The sequence below is a fragment of the Cyanistes caeruleus genome, chromosome Z (genome assembly GCF_971803275.1).
Source record: "Cyanistes caeruleus chromosome Z, bCyaCae1.hap1.1, whole genome shotgun sequence".
Lineage (NCBI taxonomy): Eukaryota > Metazoa > Chordata > Aves > Passeriformes > Paridae > Cyanistes > Cyanistes caeruleus.
Genome location: NC_141732.1, coordinates 25,853,341 through 25,862,582, shown reverse-complemented (window position 1 = coordinate 25,862,582; position 9,242 = coordinate 25,853,341). Strand labels below are relative to the sequence as shown.

Genomic DNA, 9,242 nt, shown 5'->3' with positions numbered 1-9,242 from the left:
TACAGGTTATTCAACACATACTGAATCAGTGCAAATAATATGATCCTAGGTAAGACAACTTTATCTACCTAAATTCATGTGAGCAAATAACTAATGAAGTGTTCTGTTTTACTAAAAAGTTTTTTTTATTTTTTTAAGGAGTAGCATTGATCAAGGAATCTTTATTTTTTTTTTTTCCTTTTAACAATTTCTTCTCCATCAAAGACTGTTAAGCCACAGAAACTGGATCAGTAGCATAACAGACTCAGTAACAGTAAATGAAGTGCTGTAAGCTTACATCAGACTAATTAGTCTGAGGGATAAAATACAGGGAAAAACTTTTCAGGTTGCTTTGTGAAAGGCAGTTTGCTTAATTAAGCCAACCACTAATTGTTAAATATTTTTCAGGCATTAACAGAGCTGTGCTGATGGTAATTAAATTTTGATTTTACTGGTATTTGCAGGGATTAAGTCACAATCTGCTGAGGTTAGTTAATATTCACTTCACTGCCACAGCTGTCCTCCATTACATTACAAAGGACAGGAAAAGAGACAGCAGAATAGGGTGAAGTAATGAGAAAGCTATTCATTCATTTGAACTGGCTCCACACTTTACAGCCTTGTACAAATGGATCTGATCTGCATGACACACAACTAGGCATTAAATCCGATTTAATTTGATACAATAAAGGACAGCCTAAGCTCTAAATGTATTTTTTTTATACATAAGCACTATGCACTGTATCAAAAAATATAATCATGTGATTATCATATGTTTCAATTCAAGTGGTATTTCTTTACTTATTAGCTCCACAGGAGTCCTCCAGGAGTGTAAACTAATTCCTGCTAAACCCTTATTTCTTCTAGGTGCTGTGAATGAATCCTTCAGATTTCTGGATTGTGAATTTTTTGTTGCTGGTAGAATATTTACTGGAAAGATCAATGTTTTCCTTTCTTTTTTGTGCGGGTAATTTCAGGGTGCCACCTATATGTAGCAGATAAACGGGGCTTGAGCTTTGTTACCACTACAACAGGGAGAAGCTGCTGGAGGTGTTTTTCCTAAACCAACAGTGTTTCACTCACCATGATGTCCCTTTTTAAAGGTAATGTCCTGGGTTTGGCTTCAAATTACTTCAATGTTTCTAAAAAATGCCAAAGTCGGTAATTATGCAAACCCATAAAAAAATTGTTCCTCTCCATCTCATAGACTGCCTTGTATGCTCTTTGTTGTATTTAATCCTTCCTCCTCATGCGGCCTCAGAACCCTCAGTCACTATTGGTGCTCCCAATCTCACCTTCAAATTGGCAGTATGAGCCTATAGGATGAGTCAGATCTGATCACTCTCCCCCTAAGAATGTGCCAGACAGGCCCTAATTCTCTGACTGGGCACTGACTAATCTCCCTTCTTTCTTTGGGGGTGTGGAGAGCTGTCCTGCAGATATGTTGCACCACTGCTCCATGGGATAGTTTTAAGTATGACCTGATTTCCTCCTGGAAGGCTGAGGCTACACCAGATACCATAAGGCCTTTATATTCGCTTTAAAGCCAGTGTATGGCCATGCTTCAGCCACTCCATGAGAGCAAAGCAACTGGCTTTCAAAACATTTGTCATTTTTACCTTTTTTTTTTCCCTCATTTCCTCCTGACTGTTGTTGCAGTAGTATTCTACTCCACTTAGTTCTATTTTCCAGCACTATATTCTTAAAAGTTGCACCTTGCCAACTTACGTCTTGACACTTACTCATCAATCTGTTTCAGACCAAGTACCTTAAACCCTTAAAACTTTAATATGAAGAAGGATGTTCCTCTTTACCACAATGTCTGCCATAAACTTTGTTATTTCAATTCAAAGTCTCCAAGGGAGGTGCTTTTTTTTTATCTTAGAGTGAACATTATCCCAGAAAAATGTAAACTGAGTAATTCTCAAAAATTCCTACAAGCTCTTTCAGTAATTGTCTTCTAAACATAGTTTCTGAATCATATCACACTGAGAGATTTGGTTTTCTTTGCTATTTCCTGTACTCCTAATGAGACTTATTTTCCCCATCAGCTAAGCTGCTTTATGCCTGAATTCAGGAGAAATTACTGTATTTATATCATACCAATACCTTGCATTAGGACTAGATGTCATCAGCAATCCTTTTTGTGTGCATTATCACACATCACAGGTTGTGTTTCAGCTAAGTAGCTGAAAAATTACTGGTGTGAATAAATTTATGGATGCAGATTATTTTTGCAGAATGAAGACACGAGTGGACAGTGGAAGTAATAAAATCAGTAATTTTGCCATGCTTTCAAAACAAATAGCTAAAGAGTGCCTCGTTCAAACAAATATTTCTTCTAATTATAGGAAGAAGCACAGGAACATTTCAGGAATGGATTTATGTTTAGTTATATTTCAAAGTTTTCTTGAGTACAAAGGTGTGTCTTTAAAGAGGATCTTTTCAATAGCTATCTAACAAGTCATACTGAAGAAAAACGAATATTAGAGAATATAATTCATACCAGAACTATATAACATAGGTAAATGAACAATAAAAATGACAAATTGGGCAATAGAAAAGATTACAGAAATAATGCTTTCACATATTGGGCATTCATTAAATTGACTTTCCAGGGTAATTACTTTAACATTTCTACCTCTGACTCAGCACAGGTTTTTGGATCATTAAAACAGATAGTAAATATTACAGGGTTTCAGAACCTACTCTTGCAGACCTCTTCCTGGAAACTCAAGAACTGTGTCAAAGCCTTTGCTGAAGGCTGACTTTCTGCTGTAAATCCAAATTTTCTGGACTGAAAACTGAATTAATCAATAACATTTTTCTTTTTCAAACCCTGCTTTTTTTATGAAGACTAACAAATCCACTATTTTGTGTAGACTGAAGTAGCTTTAAATAGTATACTAAAATTAGTGATGAATTAACATAGTCTGATTCATACTTATGCTGTCATTTGTGTGTATCGTGATGAGACCCAAGGAAGGATGAATTAAAAGAGGCCATTCTAAAGACACTGAGGATTATTAACAATACTGCTGTGGGCAGAGCTGGCGTTTGATATTAAATATAATGGTTAATAATTTTTGTTAAGAATTTTCTGTGAAGAATGTTGAAGTTCCTAGCAGTTCCCTTATTGTTACAGTCCCATCTTCTTTTATGCTTCTGCCATCTTTCATAAACTAGTACAACTTAAACTGAGAGCCATGGGCTTTAAGGACTTTGAAAATTTACAGATGCAAACTGAGTTTTTGGAAGCATTCTTTCAGTTTTTACTATCTGACAGTCTGAAGCAAGAGAATTCATGCAGTCTAAAAATTGTACTTTTTATTTATTTCTCACTTTGGTTTATATACAAATATATATAAAAATTATATTCCTTCTGAGCTGAGGTAACTTTTCCTTTGACCAAACCTAATGAATAACATATACCACTCCAAAGCATGCCTTATGGGGAGTTTTCAGTTGGATTTACATGTCTAGCAAGTAGAATATTCAGGGAAAAATTCACAAAGGACCTGAAATTTAGAATTATTCTCTGTAAACTAGTAAAGGAATGCACATTGCACTTCCTTTATCAATAAGGGTCTTTTTAACTTCTTAATCTAAAGGTTCTGACACTGGTCTGGGAGTCTAATTTTTCCTCACAGAAAGCTGTATTTTAACACAGTACTTCTTACTATGTGGTACCATTGCTTTGAGAGGTGACAAATAGAGGCCAAGACACCAGAGCCCAGAAATGCCAAGTGAGATTGCAACAGCTCTGTTCTGGAGAACAGAATGGATGTCTGCTCAAAATACTAATCTAATCCTTAAAATTTAACAAGAATACACAGGTAGAAAAATTGCTGCTACTTACTAAGGCTCTAATCTATGAATGTGTTAAACCCACGCATGTTTCAAAATAAGAGAGGCCTGCTGAAGCCCAAAGAACATGTCCTGGCTTAAGGAGGTCTAGTTTTGAGCTGGGAGAGGTTATCTGGGGGGACCTGGCAGAGCCAATCAGCTGGCTTACTTTGAAGATTGACACCCGGTTAAACCACTAAAAAGAGTTGAACACGCCTCTGTGAAGGCGCATGTAAAGGCGGGGGTGGCTCTTTTGGCTTCTGGTTTTTGGACAGCGGCCTGACTTGGCCACGCCAGGCCCACATGGCCAGGCTGGGCCTGCCAGGCTCTGCTGCAGCGCAGGCCCATTCCCGGGAAGCCTGCTGGGCCCCATCCTGGTGGACTGACTGAGGCCCTCTCCTGGCAGAGCACCCCCAGTCCTTTTTCTGGCAGCACTGCTGGCTGGGGCTTATATCAGCACTGGGAACAGCCACGTGGCCAGAACCAGTGCTGGAAGTGGCCCTGTGGTCAGCACTAGAGATGACCTGAGGCCAGGAGTAGCCACCGCCATCTCGGATCAGGAGCAGCCACGTGTCCGGGACTGCAGGGCCAAAGAATCAGTGCAACCAGGACAGCAGCATGGGGCCATTTCTGCCTTGGCATGGCTCGCAATGGACTTTCTTTGTTTAGCCGCTTTTAGCCAGCCATGCTGCAGAGAGAAGGACAAAAACAGTGGCAGCAGCAGCTTTTCTTGTTTCTGGTGCTCTGCATGAAGAAAAATGCTGTGTGGAGCTGGCGGCCGACACGGCTCGCGTGGCGTTGGCAAAGACCAAGTGACCAGCAGTGAGAGGCATGGTGAGCGATCTCCCTGATGCACAACCTGGATGAGATCCACCTTTCAGCACTGCAGAACTCGATAAAAACTGTTTCAGTTGATAAAGCTTGAGAACAAATGAACCTACAAACACCAATTCTGTCCTGAATCATGAAAAGGAAAGGGTGAAGACAAGGAAAGAAAACAACATGGGACACTGAGGTCAGTAAAGAAGGAGTCAAATTCTAGTTAGGAGGGGATTGAGGAGATGCCTTGGTCTTGGGATGAAATTCTTTTGTGAGGCTATGGTGAAGATATATTTTTGATATATCAGAGTTTGTTTTTTCCCTGTAATTCATGAAGCACATGGGGGGATGTAGCATTCACCTGCAGGTCATGAGAAAAGGGCATTCGTGTTGAAGCATGTGGATGCTGAAAAGCTGTAATCCAAGGAGAAAGTTGAACAGAGAGAGATGAGAATCTTTGCCCCAGGGGTAGAAAAAGAAAAGCCTCTGTTCCCAAAGATAAAAGAACTTTTGTTTTTATACTGGAACAGCTCATACTGGAGTAGTAGTTCCAGGTATACTGGAACTACTACTTAAAGTAGTACCCCATAAGTTGACATGGACCATGACATGGCCCATGAAAGCGGCTTTGGGAAAGCTGCAAGGCATGGGAGGGACTTTCCCACTGAGAACAGATTTTTCTTTTCCAGGTGTCTGATTTGCTGTGTCATTGAAGTCACAAGAGAACTGTTTCTTGTGGAGATGTCTCCATGGCATGGCAAGAGAGACTCGTCTCCCTACATGGACTGAAGAAAGATAATTTTAGAGGTGGTAAACGGACTTAAAGTTCCAGGTTTTGTTCCTTTATGTTGTCAATGGGAAAGAAAAGAAGGTGTTGAGGGAGAAGTGTTCTGAAGGTTTATTCTGATTGTTTTAATAATTTTTCTTTTAATTCTGTAATAAAGTTTTCTTCATACCCTTTAAAATTTTGAGCCTGTTTTGCCCTCCTCCTCCTGGTCCATATCTCACAGCAGGAAATGAGTAAATAATTTCTAGTGGGTGCACGGACATTTGGCCAGTATTAGACCCACTACATAATTGGTGTGTTGGCCTGGAAACTCAAATTGGCCAATCAAAACCAAAGCAGGATAGTAGAAAGGCCTAAAGCTGAGCAAACACTTAACATTTTCCAGTTTAAGACTTTCAAGAACTGGTTGTACCACCAAAGAGCAAAAGTGGATAAAAGCTTTTCAGTACTGTGAAATGTATAGTTCTCACAACTGTGTTACACTTTTACATAATTCTTCACCCAGTAGATTAGTATAATCTAAGTATATTAGTATAATCCAAGTATATTCCTACTCAGATCTGTGATCATAATAAGAAATTGAGAATATTAACGTGTCTGGAGGGTCACGTAACCCCGTTTTCATCACTTCAATTAGCAAATTACTCTCTTATTGATTTACGTCTAGAATTGCTTTCTTTCTTTCTCGTCCTAATTTCATTACATCAAATATATATCCTATCGAGACTAAAAATTTCCAGTATAGTGCAACACTTTTAACATTCTTATCTGTAGCCTAATCTTTCCCTAATTTCTTTTACAAGCTGTTTAACTCTGAGTCTCTAGATGGATACTCTCTACATTTTCCTGCATCTGAAAGGATGTTTTCAGATTAACTTTTGAGACTAATGTGAGGATAAAATTGCAATTTACTACAACTTTATATAAAGTGTTCAAGGTAGGATATTTTGAGAAATTATAATTCCTCAGTAAAAACTATCTGTGAAAACTAAGACAGATCACATAAATACAGTAAGTGAATGAATGCAAGAATGTTTTCAGTAGCAAAGGCAAGGTAATATCTGAAAATAGAACATAAGATGTCTCCTTCCTATTCAATCGTGCTTCCAGGTATTTCTGTCATTGGCAGTGCCAGGTTCAGTACTTGCCTAGTCCCTTTTTTACTACCTAAAAATGTTCTTCCTCCTCACGTGCCCTACAAAAAAGGCACAGCTATGTACTGTGTTGAAAATGATGTGGCAAGAGGATGTAGAAGACATGGAAATGGGAATACTGCTTTCATTGGTAACAACTTAGGGGAAATGCCGATTAGATTACAGGCTTAGTGTAGGTAAAAAAATTAAAAAAAAAGCTTCTAAGTGAGCAATTAATTTTCATTATGTCTCTTCTATTATTAACACTTCACTTCTTTTTGTGACGTATCTCTTTGTATATATCAAAGGATAGCATTTGAAATATAGTCTGCAAAGGAATATTCCATTTCATAGTGCAATAGTCATAGCACAAAATTAATTTAATTCCAAAGTCTGCATATACAAAATAATGGCAGCTATATATATTCAGATCATGGACATTTACAAGCCTACAGTATAGGGTAAGGAGCCCTTTTGTCAGAAATCCTGTGTTTTTCAATTTACAATTGAAACTCAGCTCATGTATTGCTGCACCAGTCACCAAACCTTCCACTCTGAACAAAAAATATGTGAAACCAGATTTTACACAACACTTTCACTACCTTAGTCCCATCATTTCAGCTTGCTCTAAGTCACAGGGAGCTACTGAGAGAGTAACATATTGCAGTATCCCTTTTTTCTGATGTGGGGGTCTATTTCACTTTCAACTATTTCACCTTTCCTCACATCCTTTTGTTAGGTGTCTACTAGGAGAAATATATCAACCTGCCCTCAACTTTGGTGGTTACCAAAATAGAGTTGGGGCTTGTAAAATTAGTCTGAAAAAATGTTTTTTTTCTAAATCAAGACATATTCCCCAAGTTTTCACAAGGAATTTGGACGTAATTATGCTGCATTTTGTAACAGAGTTACATGTAAAGAAAGAGAAAAGGAAATTATCTAAAGTGTTTACTTCCTAAGTGTCTATAAAATGCATGCAGGTATTCTTATAACAAACATACTACCCCTGGCTGTTCCTCTGTGTAATGTAAATGGTGTATTTGGCCAAAACCAATATGAATTATGAAGGGGAGAATGACAGAAGAATAACAGAGAGTTTCATCTCCTCTCATGCCTGTATGGATGATTAATTAAATAGTCAACAATTTAAAGTATTTGCTTTATTTTGTATTCCAATCTCAGGTATCCAAGCACTGTGTAGGTCCCAAACGAGACTGCTTTTCTAACAAGAATTCTATAAAAATCAGAGGAGAGACATATTTCTAGAGTGTCAGAACGAGATCTTCTGTGACCAGCTTAAGCTCCCGCATTCCTTAACTGAAGAGGATGTATTCTTTATCAGGGGGTTTCCAATATGTCCAGCTTTTTTCCTCTGAGCAGAGAGGGATGTGGGGACTTTCTTTAAGGGTGCTGAATGGATTCCATGTCTTGCATGGCATCAGACTCTATGCATGTTTTTCTAGCATAATTGAAATAGGCAGATAGGGTTTAATTTTTTTGCTTTTCTCCTGGAAAGAAGAGAAACTGAAAAAGCTGAGATGTTGCTATCAACAGAGAAACTGGTTTACATCCCACCCCTTCTTACTTTCTCACGTCTATGAAACTACCTCACTTTTATATACCTTTTGTGACTCATTTCTTGTTCTGAGAAACTGAACTCCTGACTTCAGGTCACAAATGTAGTGTTCTCTGATAAAGCTTTAGATGAGCAAAGTTGCAAATGTGTGAATCACTGAAGAGCAGAGGGATAAACCCTTTGAGTTTGGAATGATTATAAGAGCAACACTGGAATGTAATTAGATTTTTCCATAATTAAACCTTAAAAGCTGCTATTAATTGTGTTGCTCCAGCAACAACAATCTAATGCAAGAGGAGAAAACAATCACAGTTTGCACAAAGCAAGCAAAGTAGAGGAATAGTCAAATTTACATCTGCAGAAATGATTCTCAGCCAACGTATTGTACAACACTATGGCATTGCCCTGAAGCCTATTGCCACCAAAATACGGCAATTTACCGTATTTTAAATATTAATTAGGGATCAAAGAAAATTATGTACTGGAGTTTAACACAAATTTTCTTCTTTAAAATACGGTGAGAAAAACATTATGACAGGCTACTGAATGTGCTTGGTGCAGCATACTCTGTCTCTCCAAAGTGCAGCATGAGTAATGCAAGGTTACTGCAGTAAGTACACATTTCTTATTGCATATCAGAGAAAATAGGTGTGTAAAATCCATGTAATTTGATAGCACATACATCACCAGTGCCCTAGAGAGTACTGAATCATAGGGATCATAAGGCTACATATTTAGCACAGTAAAAGAATATTTCTCATCTTTTCTCTCAGAAAATTCTATGGAAATTAGTGGGGGATGGGAGAGAAAGCTTATAAATCAAGTATTAAAACAACAGCAAACCACAGAGCTGCTGCAGAGACACGAGCTCTTTCCTTTTATTTTATGACATTTTATTTTAAGTGCCCCTCTACCCCCAATATTTTTAGTAGCAGTGTTAAATTACAGTAGCACTCTTAGGGAAATACATGTGAGATTCACATGAATACCAAGTACATTCATTATGATCAGTACTGAATTCCAAATGAGAATAGCTCGACTTTTTTTTTTTTTTCTTCTCTGTGTTAACCTTCAAGGCAAGTCAACACATTTCAAACAACCC

At 38.0% G+C, this 9,242-nt stretch overlaps 1 long non-coding RNA gene across 1 annotated transcript; it reads left to right on the top strand.

The window, feature by feature from the left end:
* Positions 1 to 4,039: 4,039 nt before the first annotated feature.
* Positions 4,040 to 8,614, top strand: LOC147648235 (uncharacterized). Its single transcript, XR_015280693.1, has 2 exons — positions 4,040 to 4,840; positions 5,334 to 8,614. It is a non-coding gene; the product is annotated as an uncharacterized LOC147648235 (long non-coding RNA).
* The last annotated feature ends 628 nt before the right edge of the window (positions 8,615 to 9,242 follow it).